Here is a 17,420-nt window from a genome sequence, read left to right as displayed (position 1 = left end):
CATTGATCATGTATATATTTTTAATAAAATATACTAAAGTAGAAAATGACAGTTTTCAGGGTTCGGGTTAGGACTATAACCCAACCCCAACCCCAACCCCAACCCTAACACTAACCTTCTTTTTTTTTTTTAGCAAGGGATCATTTATATGTACTATCCCACAGACAGGATATCACATAACATGGCCTTTTATATACCAGTCATGACGCACTGGCTGGAACAATCCCGCCGATGGGGATCGATCCTAGACCGACCGCGTATTTAAAAAAACCCACCACATTTTTAGGTCTAAGTAATGAATAGAAATAACATATAGTCTTCATAAATGTTACGTATATCGAACATACCGCCCTCTTCATCTACCCCTAGAGCGTTACGTAATTATTAACACCCCCCTTACATGTAACGCGTATGCCAACAGCTGGTCACTGTCAAAATTTCAAGGGAAATCCCCCACCGACCCCTAGAAAGGTATTGTACCATACCTCTATAGATATAAATATATTTTGGAGGTATGAGACGACCCCTCAATCAAGACAGTTAAATTTGTTCAAAATCACGTGAGAAGCTCAGCGCCTGCGCAAATCGCATAAATTCCCAGATGTACTGGCGTCCCGCTAATTGAAGAAAAACAAGCTGGCCATTGGGTTTGCAGTTGACCTAGATAATGTAGATAAGCGAGCATTGCGAAACTGTAGCGATGTGGTGGGCCTTTTATGTACCAAACAGAACTGGATCATCTATCCTAAATGCTTAAATAATAAAAATATTCCAGACTCTGCAGCTTTAATGAGAAGGAAAAAATCGATAAATTGCCGGAAGGGAAAACAAAGAATAGGCGTGCGCTACAACAGCTTGTTCTGAATGTGCACGTAAAACCCCATGACGTGACATGACATGACATGACATGACATGACAAACAATACAAACAAAGCCTTGAGACTTTTAGGAAGATAAAAAGAGAAATCGATCATCGAGAGGAATACTTAGTTAGGATTGCTATACATTTATGATTAGTTTTGTTCGTATTCTCAATCATGACGACGCGTGTTTCTATAGCTTTGGAATCTACTACAAAGTATTTGTCTGAGCTGATTGTTTTCTAAATTGGACACAAAATAGTATTTCTTTGTTATTTCCAAAGCACTTTTACTTTTCTTCTAACATCAAACAAAACTGAAAAAACATTTTTGTAGGAGAATGGGACGAACTATAGAAGCGTAAGCCATTATGTAACGGGGTAAAAATATATAACACTGTATGTATATATGTTTTATTTTATTTGCTACTTATTTTATAATATTTTATTAATGGGTTATTTCGTTTGTTTTTAGGATATTCGTCGTAGAGAATACCCTATTAGACAAATTGGAGTTTAGCCAATGATATTTTATTCTGGTGTCATGTGACATTGGTCACGGCTAGTCCGTGCCACATTCACATTGAACAGCAAGCCATCAACACACGACATAATTCTCAACTATTTCTTGATTATTTTTTCATCTTTTCTGCGACGGTTACACAGGATGAGGAATTGTCATTAATACTCGGCAACCAGTTCGGTCCATAGCCCACAGCCAAGGACCTTTATTTGACGGTTGCCAAATAAACCGAATCCTACCCAGCATTGTTGTCTTTCTGATTTGAGGGATTTAACCCAAATGCTACAATTATCCCATTCAGTATTGTATGTGCACATATTGGTAACTATTGTTCAAATAATTAAATCTTACGGGTTTGTTTTTTGTTGTTGTGTTTTTGCTAATGTTACATTTAAGTTGGGGTAGGGTGATATTGTTGTTTTGTTTTTGTTTTTATTATTAGACTCATACCGATCCAAATCGAGGGGACAATAGATTTCATCTCCGTCCTTCTGTCTGTCTGTCTGTCTGACCGTCGGGTCTGTCCCACATATAGATTTCATCTCCGTCCCTCTGTCTGTCTGTCTGTCTGTCTGACCGTCTGGTCTGTCCCACATATAGATTTTATCTCCATCCTTCTGTCTGTCTGTTTGTCTGACCGTCGGGTTTGTCCCACATATAGATGGTGGTCCTTATGTCTGACGCCATATAACCGTAAATACAATGTGTTGAGTACGTCTTTAAATAAAACATTTCTTTTTTTCTTTCAGAATTCCTCGAGATAAACTTTTGTGTATAGCTTCATCATGTACTGTTACAGGTCAAGTTTGACTTTCATGGCGATTTACCCTTTTTAACAGTGAGGGCCCTTGAACTTAAGAGATACGAACATTTGGTTTCTGGATTTGTTTTGATTTTATTAAAAAAATAAAAATTGTTTTTGAATGCCTCGCGATATTATGCTGAGATTTTGTTTATAGCTTTATCACGTTCTGTTCCAGATCAAGTTTGACTTATATGGCGGTTGTGACGGAGTTATAGCCCTTGGAAATATGGAGATACAAACATTCGTTTTCCAGATTTTGTGCTTATATCCAATTAAGGTTCAAGCACGCTGTCCTGGGCACACACACCACAGCTATCTGGGCTGTCTGTCCAGGACAGTGGGTTAGTGGTTACTAAGAGAAAAGAAGGTGTAGTGGTGTTACACCTACCCGCTTTGTCGTTATAACTCGCTCTGGGTGAGAGTCGGTACCGCGCTGCGAACCCAGTAACTACCAGCCTGTAGTCCGATGGCTTAACCACAACACCACCGAGTAAAAACAGATGCGGCTCTGATTGGTAATAATACAACATTGTTTTATTCAACGACGCCTCTAAGAGCACATTGATTTTTATCTTATCGTCGGCTATTGGGACGTCAAACATATGGTTATTCTGACATATTTCTTTAGAGGAAACCCGTTGCCGCCACATAGACTACTCTTTCCGATAAGCAGCAAGGGGTCTTTTATATGCACTTTCCCACAGACAGGACAGCACATACCACGGCTTTTGATGAACCAGTTGTGGACCACTGGTTGGAACAGAAAATAGCAGAAACTACAAATGGGTCAACTGAGAAGAATCGATCCAGTGATCGACCGCTTCACAGGCGGACACGCTACCGCTTGACTTACATCCCGCTCCCGGTAATAATACGTGTCATTGATTATTTGGGTGGTATTGATTATTTACGTATCATTGATTATTTGCGTAAGAGCTATTATCCATTGCCAATAAATAAATACGCTTTTATTTGTTATACAGTTGTTTTGTCAGTATACACAAAGTATTTCGCTGTACAAAGAACGTTCGGTTCCTCAACTATTAACTATTATTTCGTTAAAACCGGTTTTGATTTTGACAACGTACTATCGACAATCGTACCTTCCTATTTAAGAATTAATATTTTATAAAGTGTTAGTAGAACTTTCAAAGTTTAGATTGTATAACACATTGATCATGTATATATTTTTAATAAAATATACTAAAGTAGAAAATGACCGTTTTCAGGGTTCGGGTTAGGATTATAACCCAACCCCAACCCTAACCCTAACCCCCCCCCCCTTTTTTTAGCAAGGGATCATTCATATGTACCATCCCACAGACAGAATATCACATACCATGGCCTTTTATATACCAGTCATGGCGCACTGGCTGGAACAATCCTGCCGATGGGGATCGATCCTAGACCGACCGCGTATTAAAAAAAAACCCACCACATTTTTAGGTCTAAGTAATGAATAGAAATAACATATAGTCTTCATAAATGTTACGTATATCGAACATACCGCCCTCTTCATCTACCCCTAGAGCGTTACGTAATTATTAACACCCCCCTTACATGCAACGCGTATGCCAACCGCTGGTCACTGTCAAAATTTCAAGGCAAATCCCCCACCGACCCCTAGAAAGGTATTGTACCATACCTCTATGGATATAAATATATTTTGGAGGTATGAGACGACCCCTCAATCAAGACAGTTAAATTTGTACAAAATCACGTGAGAAGCTCAGCACCTGCGCAAATCGCGTACATTCCCATTTCTACTGGCGTCCCGCTAATTGAAGAAAAACAAGCTGGTCATTGGGTTTGCAGCATCTTTATAAATCAAGGCTAATATTCGTTCCTCGTATTCAGCCTTGATACATGTCGTCAAGAAATCGTGCCACAAAATGCTTAAATTTCATTGGATGCGATGAGATCTGATTGCAACGAATCGCAACGCTCCTTATAGATTCCCTTGTTATTGTAAACAAAGATGGCAGCGTCAGCGTCCGGCGGTTAATTTTTGATATTGCTTTTAAGATTGTCACATGTTACCGATGCTGTGATTGGTCAGCGATGTCATCGTGTAAGGGACATAATCGGTGTTACAAATTTTCTTCCAATAGAGGGCGCTAGTGGTGGATATCAGTAATCTTGACTACATGTATCAAGGCTGAATACGAGGAACGAATATTAGCCTTGATTTATGAAGATGGGTTTGCAGTTGACCTAGATAATGTAGATAAGCGAGCATTGCGAAACTGTAGCGATGTGTTGGACCTTTTATGTACCAAACAGAAATGGATCATCTATCCTAAATGCTTAAATAATAAAAATATTCCAGACTCTGCAGCTTTAATGAGAAGGAAAAAATCGATAAATTGCCGGAAGGGAAAACAAAGAATAGGCTGCGCTACAACAGCTTGTTCTGAATGTGCACGTAAAACCCCATGACGTGACATGACATGACATGACATGACATGACAAAGAATACAAACAAAGCCTTGAGACTTTTAGGAAGATGAAAAGAGAAATCGATCATCGAGAGGAATACTTAGTTAGGATTGCTATACATTTATGATTAGTTTTGTTCGTATTCTCAATCATGACGACGCGTGTTTCTATAGCTTTGGAATCTACTACAAAGTATTTGTCTGAGCTGATTGTTTTCTAAATTGGACACAAAATAGTATTTCTTTGTTATTTCCAAAGCACTTTTACTTTTCTTCTAACATCAAACAAAACTGAAAAACATTTTTGTAGGAGAATGGGACGAACTATAGAAGCGTAAGCCATTATCCCATTCAGTATTGTATGTGCACATATTGGTAACTATTGTTCAAATAATTAAATCTTACGGGTTTGTTTTTTGTTGTTGTGTTTTTGCTAATGTTACATTTAAGTTGGGGTAGGGTGATATTGTTGTTTTGTTTTTGTTTTTATTATTAGACTCATACCGATCCAAATCGAGGGGACAATAGATTTCATCTCCGTCCTTCTGTCTGTCTGTCTGTCTGACCGTCGGGTCTGTCCCACATATAGATTTCATCTCCGTCCCTCTGTCTGTCTGTCTGTCTGTCTGACCGTCGGGTTTGTCCCACATATAGATTTCATCTCCGTCCTTCTGTCTGTCTGTCTGTCTGTCTGACCGTCGGGTCTGTCCCACATATAGATTTCATCTCCGTCCCTCTGTCTGTCTGTCTGACCGTCTGGTCTGTCCCACATATAGATTTCATCTCCGTCCTTCTGTCTGTCTGTTTGTCTGACCGTCGGGTTTGTCCCACATATAGATGGTGGTCCTTATGTCTGACGCCATATAACCGTAAATACAATGTGTTGAGTACGTCTTTAAATAAAACATTTCTTTTTTTCTTTCAGAATTCCTCGAGATAAACTTTTGTGTATAGCTTCATCATGTACTGTTACAGGTCAAGTTTGACTTTCATGGCGATTTACCCTTTTTAACAGTGAGGGCCCTTGAACTTAAGAGATACGAACATTTGGTTTCTGGATTTGTTTTGATTTTATTAAAAAAAAAAAATTGTTTTTGAATGCCTCGCGATATTATGCTGAGATTTTGTTTATAGCTTTATCACGTCGTCGGCTATTGGGACGTCAAACATATGGTTATTCTGACATATTTCTTTAGAGGAAACCCGCTGCCGCCACATAGACTACTCTTTCCGATAAGCAGCAAGGGGTCTTTTATATGCACTTTCCCACAGACAGGACAGCACATACCACGGCTTTTGATGAACCAGTTGTGGACCACTGGTTGGAACAGAAAATAGCAGAAACTACAAATGGGTCAACTGAGAAGAATCGATCCAGTGACCGACCGCTTCACAGGCGGACACTCTACCGCTTGACCTACATCCCGCTCCCGGTAATAATACGTGTCATTGATTATTTACGTATCATTGATTATTTGCGTATCATTGATTATTTGGGTGGTATTGATTATTTACGTATCATTGATTATTTGCGTAAGAGCTATTATCCATTGCCAATAAATAAATACGCTTTTATTTGTTATACAGTTGTTTTGTCAGTATACACAAAGGGTTTAAACTAGTGAAGGGTACCACAAGTGAAATAACCGTAATTAAATGTGTTGAGTGCGTCGTTAAATAAAACACTTCCTTCCTTCCAAAAGTGAAGTGCAATTAGGTTTGCTAATAAAAAAACCCATTAATTAAATCTCTTAAAAGGACATTCCTGAGTTTGTTGTAATTTTTAAGATTGTATCGACTAACAGAGCCTTTATAGCGATTGCAGTTACATATATATTGTTCTGCTTAAAATATTAGTGTTTCTGATCGTTCTAATATTTTTATTTTTATTTTTTATTATTTTATTTTATTTAAAGTTTTTTATTTTCATTTTTGGTCACATTTTCACACAGTATATATATTTTTATACATACATACACATATCAAAATTAGTTAATATAAAACAAAACAACAAAGCCTCTTGCCAACACGTCATTGAACCTCACTCAGTGCTAAACACTCAAAATGTATATATGGTAATAAATACTTAAATACTGTCATTGGTGGATGACGTCAGAGATATTTATACGAACAACTTATGGTATACACTCCATCTTTTAATAAATTCATTATATTTGATTTTATTGGAATACATTTTTGTTCTAATATATAATAAGAATGTATATGAATTTTTAATATTTTAATATCTAGTGATTTCTTCAGATATTTTTAGCTATATATAAATTGCTTTGTCAAAAGAGCAATAATGTCAGTTATGATATTGTTTCTTGAGGGGCCAAGAAGAAAACTGGAACGAGAGAAGATAACTATAATGTCTGCAGCTTCTTTTATCCATTGCTCGACTTGTTTAATTAAATTTAGAACGTGTACACAATAAAAAAATAAATGCGTATACGTTTCAATATACGCATTACAGAAGCTACAGTTTGGGCTGCTTATTACTCTAATATTATAGAGAAACTTATTTGTAGGGAGAATTCTTTGGATTATTCTATATTGGAACCATCTTAATTTGGTATCCATTTGAACACATTACTTTTCCACCAATTGTATTCTTGTTCAAAATTTAATTCTCTTTCCCATTTAGATATATATTTTTGGTGGAGAAAAAGATGACTTTATATAGGTGTTATATATATGTTTTGACCTCTGTTTGTTTTGTATTATGGTATATATATACTTAGGCCAAAATAGAAAGTCAGCTGAAAGTGGTTTGGTGGATAAAAATGGCCATGTATGTAATATTGCAGCCTTTAGCCCTTCAAATGTAGTAAATGGTGGATGAAAGCCATAAAATTCACAACATCCATCATATTTAAATAAGTTCTAATATTTGTACTAGGTTAAATTTTATTTTATTTCCTAAAATATTTTCGTATGTACGAAATTATTTGAAGACAAAATCCAGTTTGGGCTTCTTACAAATATACTCAAAGGCAAAAGTTATTGTGACATGGATTGTTTGGAGTAATAAATTTGTGAAAATGTGCAAGAAACAGCTCAAAGAAATGTAACCAAACAGTTGTTACAGCGATTGCATGCTTTGCGCAAGAAACATGGCATATTCGGGAGAAATCCTGTCCAGTGTTCACCATAAAAGGCCAGACATTCAGTCGCAAATCACTGCCACTTTGTGCAGCCTTCAGAAGTCAGAAAACACCATTAGTGAACTGTTTGATGCAATTTCGTCATGCCATGCCTCAGTGAAAATGACAGATGGCAAGTCATAGGGATGCTTGAATCAGGGACCTCGCAGCGTGACGTGGCACGTCAATTCAAAGTCCACAGAAACACCATACGGCACTTATGGCAACGATATCAACAAAACAACCAGGTCAGAGACCGTCTTCATAGCGGCCGACCACCCATGACAACCCCTCACCAAGACACATGGATCCGAACCACGCATCTGCGAAACAGGTTCCAGCCAGCAACCTCATTCCCAGGAACTTTCTCCAGCGTTTAGTGGCCTCAATGAGACGACGGTGTCAGGCCTGTATCAAGAAAGAAAGAAAGAAAGAAAGAAATGTTTTTATTTAACGACGCACTCAACACATTTTATTTACGGTTATATGGCGTCAGACATATGGTTAAGGACCACACAGATTTTGAGAGGAAACCCGCTGTCGCCACTACATGGGCTACTCTTTCCGATTAGCAGCAAGGGATCTTTTATTTGCGCTTCCCACAGGCAGGATAGCACAAACCATGGCCTTTGTTGAACCAGTTATGGATCACTGGTCGGTGCAAGTGGTTTACACCTACCCAATGAGGCTTGCGGAGCACTCACTCAGGGTTTGGAGTCGGTATCTGGATTAAAAATCCCATGCCTCGACTGGGATCCGAAGCCAGTACCTACCAGCCTGTAGACCGATGGCCTAACCACTACGCCACCGAGGCCGGTAGGCCTGTATCAATGTTCAAGGTGGACACACTCGCTACTGACTGTGTTAACTTCGCACTGGACCCCCTCTAGTGATGTGGCTCATTTGCATATGGCAGGTGCGCCCTTTTCATGGACTATTGGTCGTTTTCATACCTTCGGACATTTCTCTTTCCATGCTATAACGTTTCATACACGGCAGTAAAAACTTATCAACAGTTATCTTTGTCTTTTGTGTGTCACAATAACTTTTGCTTTTGAGTAGGGGCCTATATTAAGACGACCAGAAACACATTGAATATACAGACACTGATATTCTAAACAAGAAAATATATTTAATATGTAAGTTTAATAGTAGAAATATTGTATTAGTCGGAAACATCTTACAATGCAGCAAACTCAGGAATGTCTCTTTAAATGGTATGTACCCCACCCTCCAATTTTCTTGCATGTAGATTAAACGTGAGGTGCCACACTTCGGTGGGGTGTATCGCCTGGGTGTGTTAATACACTATCATTTTTATTAGTAAACGTTAACATAATCGGCAATGGGATTTGATTTGATGCCAATTGGAATGAATGAATGAATGAATGTTTAACGACACTCCAGCACGATATATATGGTGCCAATTAGAACCTTTACGAATCGATCTTATCGCTAAAGGCATCTTACAGTTGCCTAGCTACCGGCGCTAAGCATGCTTCTTTGAACATCACACTGGCGTCGAGTACAGGTTTTTATTTATGACATGAAAGTGTGACGCAAGATATATACATGTATATATATATATATATATATATATATATATATATATATATATATATATATATATATATATATATATATATATATATATATATACACACTCACACATACACACACCATATACACACCACACACACACACACACACACACACACACACATACTGTATATATCTCTGTGTGTGTATGTGTGGACACACACATATATATGTTTGTTTCTGTGGGTGTGTGCGTGTGCGTGTGCGTGTGGGTGTGTCACCTTCCTACGCCACTACTGTTTTGTTTGTGTTTTACGCACATCATTATGGCTTTTTGTTCTAAAATCTATGCGATCGAATGCCTCAGCATATACCAGTCGTGGTGCACTGGATGGAACGAGAGATAGCCCAATGCTTCCACCAAGGGGATCGATCCCAGACCGACCACGCATTAAACGAGCGTTTTGCCACTGGGCTACGTGCCGCCCGAATGCCCCAGCAGTCATTGTCACGTAATGTTTAAACATTAATTTGTATTAATATACATGTAATGCTAATTCTCTAGCCAGTGCACCACCACTGGTATATCAAATGCCGTGGTATATGCTATCATGCATGAGGGATGGTGCATATAAAAGATCCATTGCTACTAATGAAAAAGCGTAGCGGGTTTCCTCTCTAAGACTATATGTCGAAATTATTACTTTGACATCCAATAGCCCATGATTAATATATCAATGTGCTCTTGTGGTGTCGTTAAACATAAAAAATCTTTAAAAACTTTGTAATGCAAATTCATTTCGGGATGTAATCATTTGGTACATGAATGCCCTGTTCCGTCAGCTGACCTAAAAAGTAACCTTTAGAAAGTTTTACCTGATAATATATCAATGCGGGTTACGCATCACACCCCAGCTTCTGTTTAAAAGTGAATGTAAAACTTACTAGAGCACATTGATTGATTAATCATCGGCTATTGGACATTAAATATTTGGTAATTTTGACATATAGTCTCTGTGAAGAAACCCGATACATTGTTCCATTAGTAGCAAGGGATCTTTTATATGCACCGTCCCACATACAGGATAGCACATACCACTGGCTGAAACGAGAAAACCCCCAATCAGTTGAATTGATTCACCGAGGTGGTTCGATCCTGCGGCGCACGCACCTCAAGCGAGCACTCAACCGACTGAGCTAAATCCCGCCCTTATCTCAATACAGTTCCTAAGTTGTAGATATAGAGGATAATAAACGAGTCACCAGTATTTATCAAATGTATGTCACGAGGGACATATATTTGATAATAACTGGTACCGAGTTTGGTATTCTATTTATTACCTTAGCTATTTTTTTCTTCTTAAAATCCTTTATTTTCGACACACGTGAAATGTTTTATTTAACGACGCACTCAGTACATTGTATTCACGGTTATATGGCGTCAGGGCTTTCGACACACATGCACGTACATGTATAGAAACGATATAAACCACTTTACGCAGTTGTTCTGAGTATTGCTATATCTTTGTAATTTAATCACGTTCATAGATAATTTTCAAAAACAAAAGTTCTCTTTATTCTGGTACAAAATCTATGATGAATTGCGTTAAAATGACATTTTGTTATAAATTTAACACCAAAAACAGACAGCCGTAAACGCAAACGCTTTAAACTACATGACGTCATTGTGTGTGTTTGTCAAATAGTGATGACGCCATATTTAGTACCAACAAGGTCATTGGTTTGTAAGTGTCAAATCATCCAATAGTATTGTTCGTTAGACCAATGCGTGATAATTTCTGATTTTTAATTTCCCCGTTATGACTGCCTGCTGAGGTACCTGTTGGGATACCAAAACTGTCCACTCGTTTCATGAAAATGGTATAACAGGCAAGCTCGTTTAGTATTCTATATACATTTGTATGTAAAACGGCAGTAAATTTTCGCGATATCAAAAATGCAGGCAGTTCGCGGTTTTTAATTTTCGCGGTGTCATGGTTTTTGTTTTTTGTTTTTTGTTTGTTTGTTTTTTTAAATTACTAACACGTATAAAACTATACTTTGGTACATAAGTTATTAACTAGAGTGATCAACAGAGGTATACGTAATATTATCCCTTTTTGAGCGACTCCGCTAAGTGCTGCAGCCACATGTCCAGCGGCGACCACACTGTGTGTACAATTAATGACATAATCCAGGATGTGGTTCAATCAACTCTCCAGAAAGTGTGAAATAAAGACAAACACTTGTACTAGTAATCTTGTTTTAATGTTTAAAAACCGGTTGTTAAAAACGTCTCACCTCTTCTCTTTTTTGTCACTTGTCGATGACGTTTTTCCTGAAGTTTACAAAACCATTTGTGTCCCTTATTTTGATTGGCCAATTAAAAATGGCTCATTATACTAATTTCTAAATGTTTATTCACAGCGTAACAATACCAGTAAGAATGTCTGTTCCAAAAATCAACTATATTTATCATTCTTCACAAAAACAGCGTTATGGCAGGTTCAATTTTGGAGTTGTTTAATAAAAGCGCGGACAAACCTGAAACTGTTGGTTTACCTGACCCTTCAACGTGTTTAACGATCGAAGAAGTTCAATCGACACAGCCGTTGATAAATTAAACACTTCTACAAATCGTAAACAAAAACACAGTGAATATAGACTGTATGATGCAGAACAGCATGCCAAAATTGCTAAACTGTGTTTTGTTGTTGTTGTTGTTGTTGTTGTTCTAATGGATTTTATTATTTGCGTAAGTGTAATTTTTGCGGCTAAATTAAAAACGCGAAAAACGCGAAAATTACACATTCGCGAATAATACCCGTTTTACAGTATAACATATTGGTATGTCCATTAAATATTGTATGCTGTCCCATGGAGTGTACTAGCTTGAATTCCTAGCATTAGAGAGAGAGAGAGAGAGAGAGAGAGAGAGAGAGAGAGAGAGAGAGAGAGAGAGAGAGAGAGAGAGAGAGAGAGAGAGAGAGAGAGATGGATGGATGGATGGATGGATGGATGGATGAATGTCCACACACCACCGGGGTTTTATACATGTCTATCCCGAGTGGTGCGATCACTGACCCGAGACGTTCAACATTTTAATATGTATGTCAAATCGATTTATCATTGACGTAGCATTTAGGTGTCGCAGTGTTAGGATGTTTTGGGCCTTCTCTGAGAGAGAGCTCCCACGGGTAGCCAGTTTCTATGTCAAAACATAAACATCGAAACGCTGTCAATGCTCTATTGTTATTCTTCCGCTAGAATATTGACATTACTTTCAAACTGAACATTATATAGCGTGCAGCTCATTGTTGAACATAATTCAGTTGTGGTGTGATGCTCGTCCATTTGCAATATTGGCGTATTGGGTGTGCTGATCTACTTCTGCCTGAACTGCGGCGTCTGTCAATTATTTGATAGTTTGCAGACGGTATTTTGCAGGTGGTAAATTTTGCAGACGGTAAAAGGATCGAAGGAAGGAAAGAAGGACACATTTTTTTTAACGACGCACTCAACACATTTTATTTACGGCCGTGGTATGTGCTACCTTGTCTGTGGGATTGTGCATATAAAAGATCCCTTGCTGCTAATCGAAATGAGTAGCCCATGAAGTGGCGACAGCGGGTTTCCTATCTCAATATCTGTGTGGTCCTTAGCCATATGTCTGACGCCATATAACCGTAAATAAAATGTGTTGAGTGGTGCGTCGTTAAATAAAACAGTTCTTTCATTTCTTTCAATATACGGAAAAAGTGATCGTTTCGCTTTGTTTGATACCACTGCGTGTGTTCAAAGAGAATTGTGGATCCGTTTCTTTTGTTTTCGTACGATCTTGGCTAAATTACACGCATCGTCATAGAATCGCTGTTTTTTCGATGGCAACATAAATATATTATATATGAAAGCTGGCGTCTACGGTGCGTGACGTCATAGCGTGTTAGCTCCGAATCAATAGCACGCGATTCGAAGTGTCTTTCCAGGACCCCAAGCTCAAAATGCTGGAGAGCGTATATAATAGATTTGTTTGTTTAGTTTAACGACACCACTTGAGAACATTGATTAATAAATCATCGGCTATTGAGTGTCAAACATTTGGTAATTCTGACACGTAGTCATCAGAGGAAACCCGCTACATTTTTTCCAATGCAGCAAGGGATCTTTTATATGCACTTTCCCATAGATAGGATAGTACATACCACGGCCTTTGATGTACCAGTAGTGGTGTACTGGCTGGAACGAGAAATAACCCAATGACCCACCGACGGAGATCGATCCCAAACCGACCGCGCATCAAGCGAGCGTTTCACCACTGGGCTACGTCCCGTCCCGCGTATATAATAGAGCACTCATGATTATTTTGAGTGTTTCTATATGTACGCCCTATGACCGCGTTCTTGTTGAGCGTTTGGTTTTGTTTTTTTGTTTTTTATTGCCCCAGATATTTATATATTGATAATGTCACGGTTGGGGCCCTGAAATCATTATCTTACAATAGATACATAAATATAAAGTGCATTCAATAAAATTACTAGTTAAATGAAACAGTCAAATTTGGAGCATAAAATTAATGACGGAATAAATATATAATAAAAGAGAATTTAAACAGATAGACAGAGAGAAAAGAAGAAAAGAAAAATCCATATTTCCAAATATAGAAAACAAACGTTATTGACTTTTAGGTTACAAAACCCCCCAACAGTATGTGTCTTATATTGGAGTTTTTTTTAACTATTAAGGCCAAGTTTAATTTTCTAGACATCTTTGCCAAGGTGCCCAGTTTTCATCAAACTCTTTATGTGAACAATTTTTATAGAGTATATATTTCTCTATTTGTAATTTATCTGTAATTACATTTTTAATTCAAGTTATATGAAGTATATTCCTTTGAAGTTTTGTTCTATATATATATATATATAATGCTTTACATTGACAATAAGCCAATTCACAAATTTATGATTTGTATGTATGCTGCCGAATAGAACCATACTTATATCAAGCTGAATATAATCACCTTTTTGCTGTAACCATTGTTCTATAGTTTTCCAAAGTTCACTGACTTTAGGGCAATCATAAACAAGTGTTGCAATGTTTCTGGTTGCTGATTACAAAAGTTACAAGTACTGGAAACAATATACTTTATTTTATATAAAAACGAATTTGTTGGTATAATCCTATGTAAAATTTGGTACTGAAACCATAGCAGAGTTAGGTCTTTCAAAATCATAAATGGCAGACTATAATACTTTGCCCATTTTCAAGTAGGAAAACAGCATCCTTCACGAGAATATTTCAGTTGTAATATAGGAACTACAGTAGCATTATTCAGTACTTTATATATTTCTGTACTTCCCGGTTTGTTTTTCGCAAGAAGCTTTATTTTCGAAGGAAATACTGTATGTTTAGGCACTTCGTATGCTTGTTTATTTAAATTTGTTTTGTTTCGTATAAATAAATTGATTTCACATATTAAAGACGCATATTCTAAAATATTTGATCGTATATTATATTTTGTATTAAAAGTGTTATAATCCATAAACTGCCCTGGGCTATCTAGTAAATCATATAAAAATATAACGCCTTTTTCGATGAAATTGTTATATAATATAGGTTTTCTGTCTATTAGTATATTACTATTATTCCAAATGTTCAAACTTAGAATTTCTTCTTCATTTTGAAATGTTAATTTTTGTTGAACTAAAATCCAACTATTTAATACATCCTTCCAAAACTAAGCTGAATTAAAAAAATCACCATGTATAACTAAGTCTCTGGTTGTTAAACCTCTTATAGACTGAAACATATTTGCCAATTTAGAATTGGACCCAAACAGTCTTTTTATCCAAGTCAGTTTGTTTTTGCCATACAAAATTAAAAAGTAATTTATTTATTTGTTTTAATTATCTTTCCGGTGGGTTTGGTAAAGAAATAAGTAAATGCGTTATTTTGAGTATTACAAGCGATTTTACCACAATAATTCTACCCAAAACGGTTAATTTTCTTATTGACCACCGTTTCATAGAATTCTTCATTTCCAGTATTTTATATTCCTAATTTTCATCAATCATTTGTTGCATATTTAGAGAAACGTTTACTCCTAATAGACTAAGAGATTTAGCTCCCCATTCTAGCTTCCATTTTGATGGATGCAAGACCTCTTTTGAGAATTTCTTACTTCTTATCCATATAATTTTCGATTTTGAGTAATTTATTTTCAAACCAGAAACATCTGCATACATATCTAATACACTTATAGCACTATCCAGGGCTGGGGTGATCCGTCTAAAATAAAGGTTTTATCATCTGCATACTGAGATAGAAGGTATTCTTCCCCATTAATATGTATTCCTTTAATATCATTTGAATTTCTGATTAATATTGCTAGAATTTCAGTACATATGATAAAAATATAGGGGGATAGTGGATCGCCTTGCCTACAACCCCCTTCTAACTTAAAACTTTCTGATAGAAACCCATTTTGTAATATTCGCGACACAGAATTTTTTATAAAGAGTATTTATCCCCTTTTGTATTGAATATTTAAAGTTAAAAATATTTAGCGTTTGTTCAATAAAATCCCAGGAGACCGAGTCGAAGGCTTTTTCAAAATCTACCAAAACCAACATACCTGGTATTTTTTGTCTTTCTGTATAGTCCATTATGTCAAATATTAATCGTACATTTTCACCAATATACCTGCCTTTGTAATTGAATCAAAGAAATGTTTTATTTAGCGACGCACTCAACACATTTTTATTTACGGTTATATGGCGTCAGACATATGGTTAAGGACCACACAGATTTTGAAAGGAAACCCGCTGTCGCCACTACATGGGCTACTCTTTCCGATTAGCAGCAAGGGATCTTTTATTTGCGCTTCCCACAGGCAGGATAGCACAAACCATGGCCTTTGTTGAACCAGTTATGGATCACTGGTCAGTGTAATTGTATCAAGTACTGTTTTTATTCTATTGGCTATGCATCCTGAAGCTATTTTGTATATACAGTTCAATAAAGTAATAGGACGCCAATTTGTTAAAAACTGCTTTGGTTTTATTTAATTTCGGTATACAAGTAATAATTCCTAATTTTTAAGTGTTGGACATTTCATTTATATTATAACTATAATTAAGAGATCTAACAATAAAGTGACCTAGGTCAATCCAAAAGAATGTTCTTGTTGAGCTTGGTATTCTTCCTCTAACACTTAGGAGAATCAAACAAGGTGTAAAATATTTTAATAAAGTAAGAAACCTTGTCCCTATTAACCCATTAAAACCCGTCAAGGTTGACAGTGCAAGAGATAGAGACATATCTATCGTTTTTTATATTAATAAATTTTCTAACGACTTATTGGTCTGTCAGTTAGTAACGCTAGTCTTAGATTTGAGTTTCCTTGGCAGATCACCACTCACAATGTAATTTTTAAAGTCGAGAAGAACTGGGTAAAATTCAGCTACCTGTTTCCAAACATTTTCTTTTTAAAGTAATAAGTGGGGGAATTGTACCCGGAATACACTCAGGTGTATACTGATGGGTCCAAGAACCCCACTACAGGTAGAGCTGGTATGGCCTTTGAAATTCAAATTTTAAATAAACCGATCACCGTTAGGGCTAGGCTATCGGATAATATACTCTTAAAAAAAATAGGGGAACTCTAATAAGAATTTACAATTGTCAAATTGTAAGGTATATTAGCTGTGGGGAATGGTTATTTGATAATAGTGAATTAATTGGGCAAACATTACAACCGGTAGTTCAGTATTACAGTAGGTTTTATGACCACCAAAGATCTTGAAGGATGTTTGGGGTCAGAAGTGAAATTTGAAAGTTTACCAGTAATTCGCAAATTCAAACAATAAAAATGATTAAAAACAAAACAATAACAACTGTATGATCAACAGAATGAAAACGATTGACAGAAATATTGTTCCACAGTGATTAATCGACCTTCCTGGAAATTGTCAAAATCGAGAATGACACCCCACGCACGTGTACGGCGCAACTACGTGATGCACGTGCAAACTATGGAATGCGTTTCGGTATGTTGATCCCCTGCGCGTGCTGTAACCTCACCGTGGTGCAGAGGTGTAACATTCTCTTTGAG

This window comes from Gigantopelta aegis, chromosome 14 (genome assembly GCF_016097555.1).
Source record: "Gigantopelta aegis isolate Gae_Host chromosome 14, Gae_host_genome, whole genome shotgun sequence".
NCBI lineage: Eukaryota > Metazoa > Mollusca > Gastropoda > Neomphalida > Peltospiridae > Gigantopelta > Gigantopelta aegis.
Note: the sequence above shows the minus strand (reverse complement) of the source record.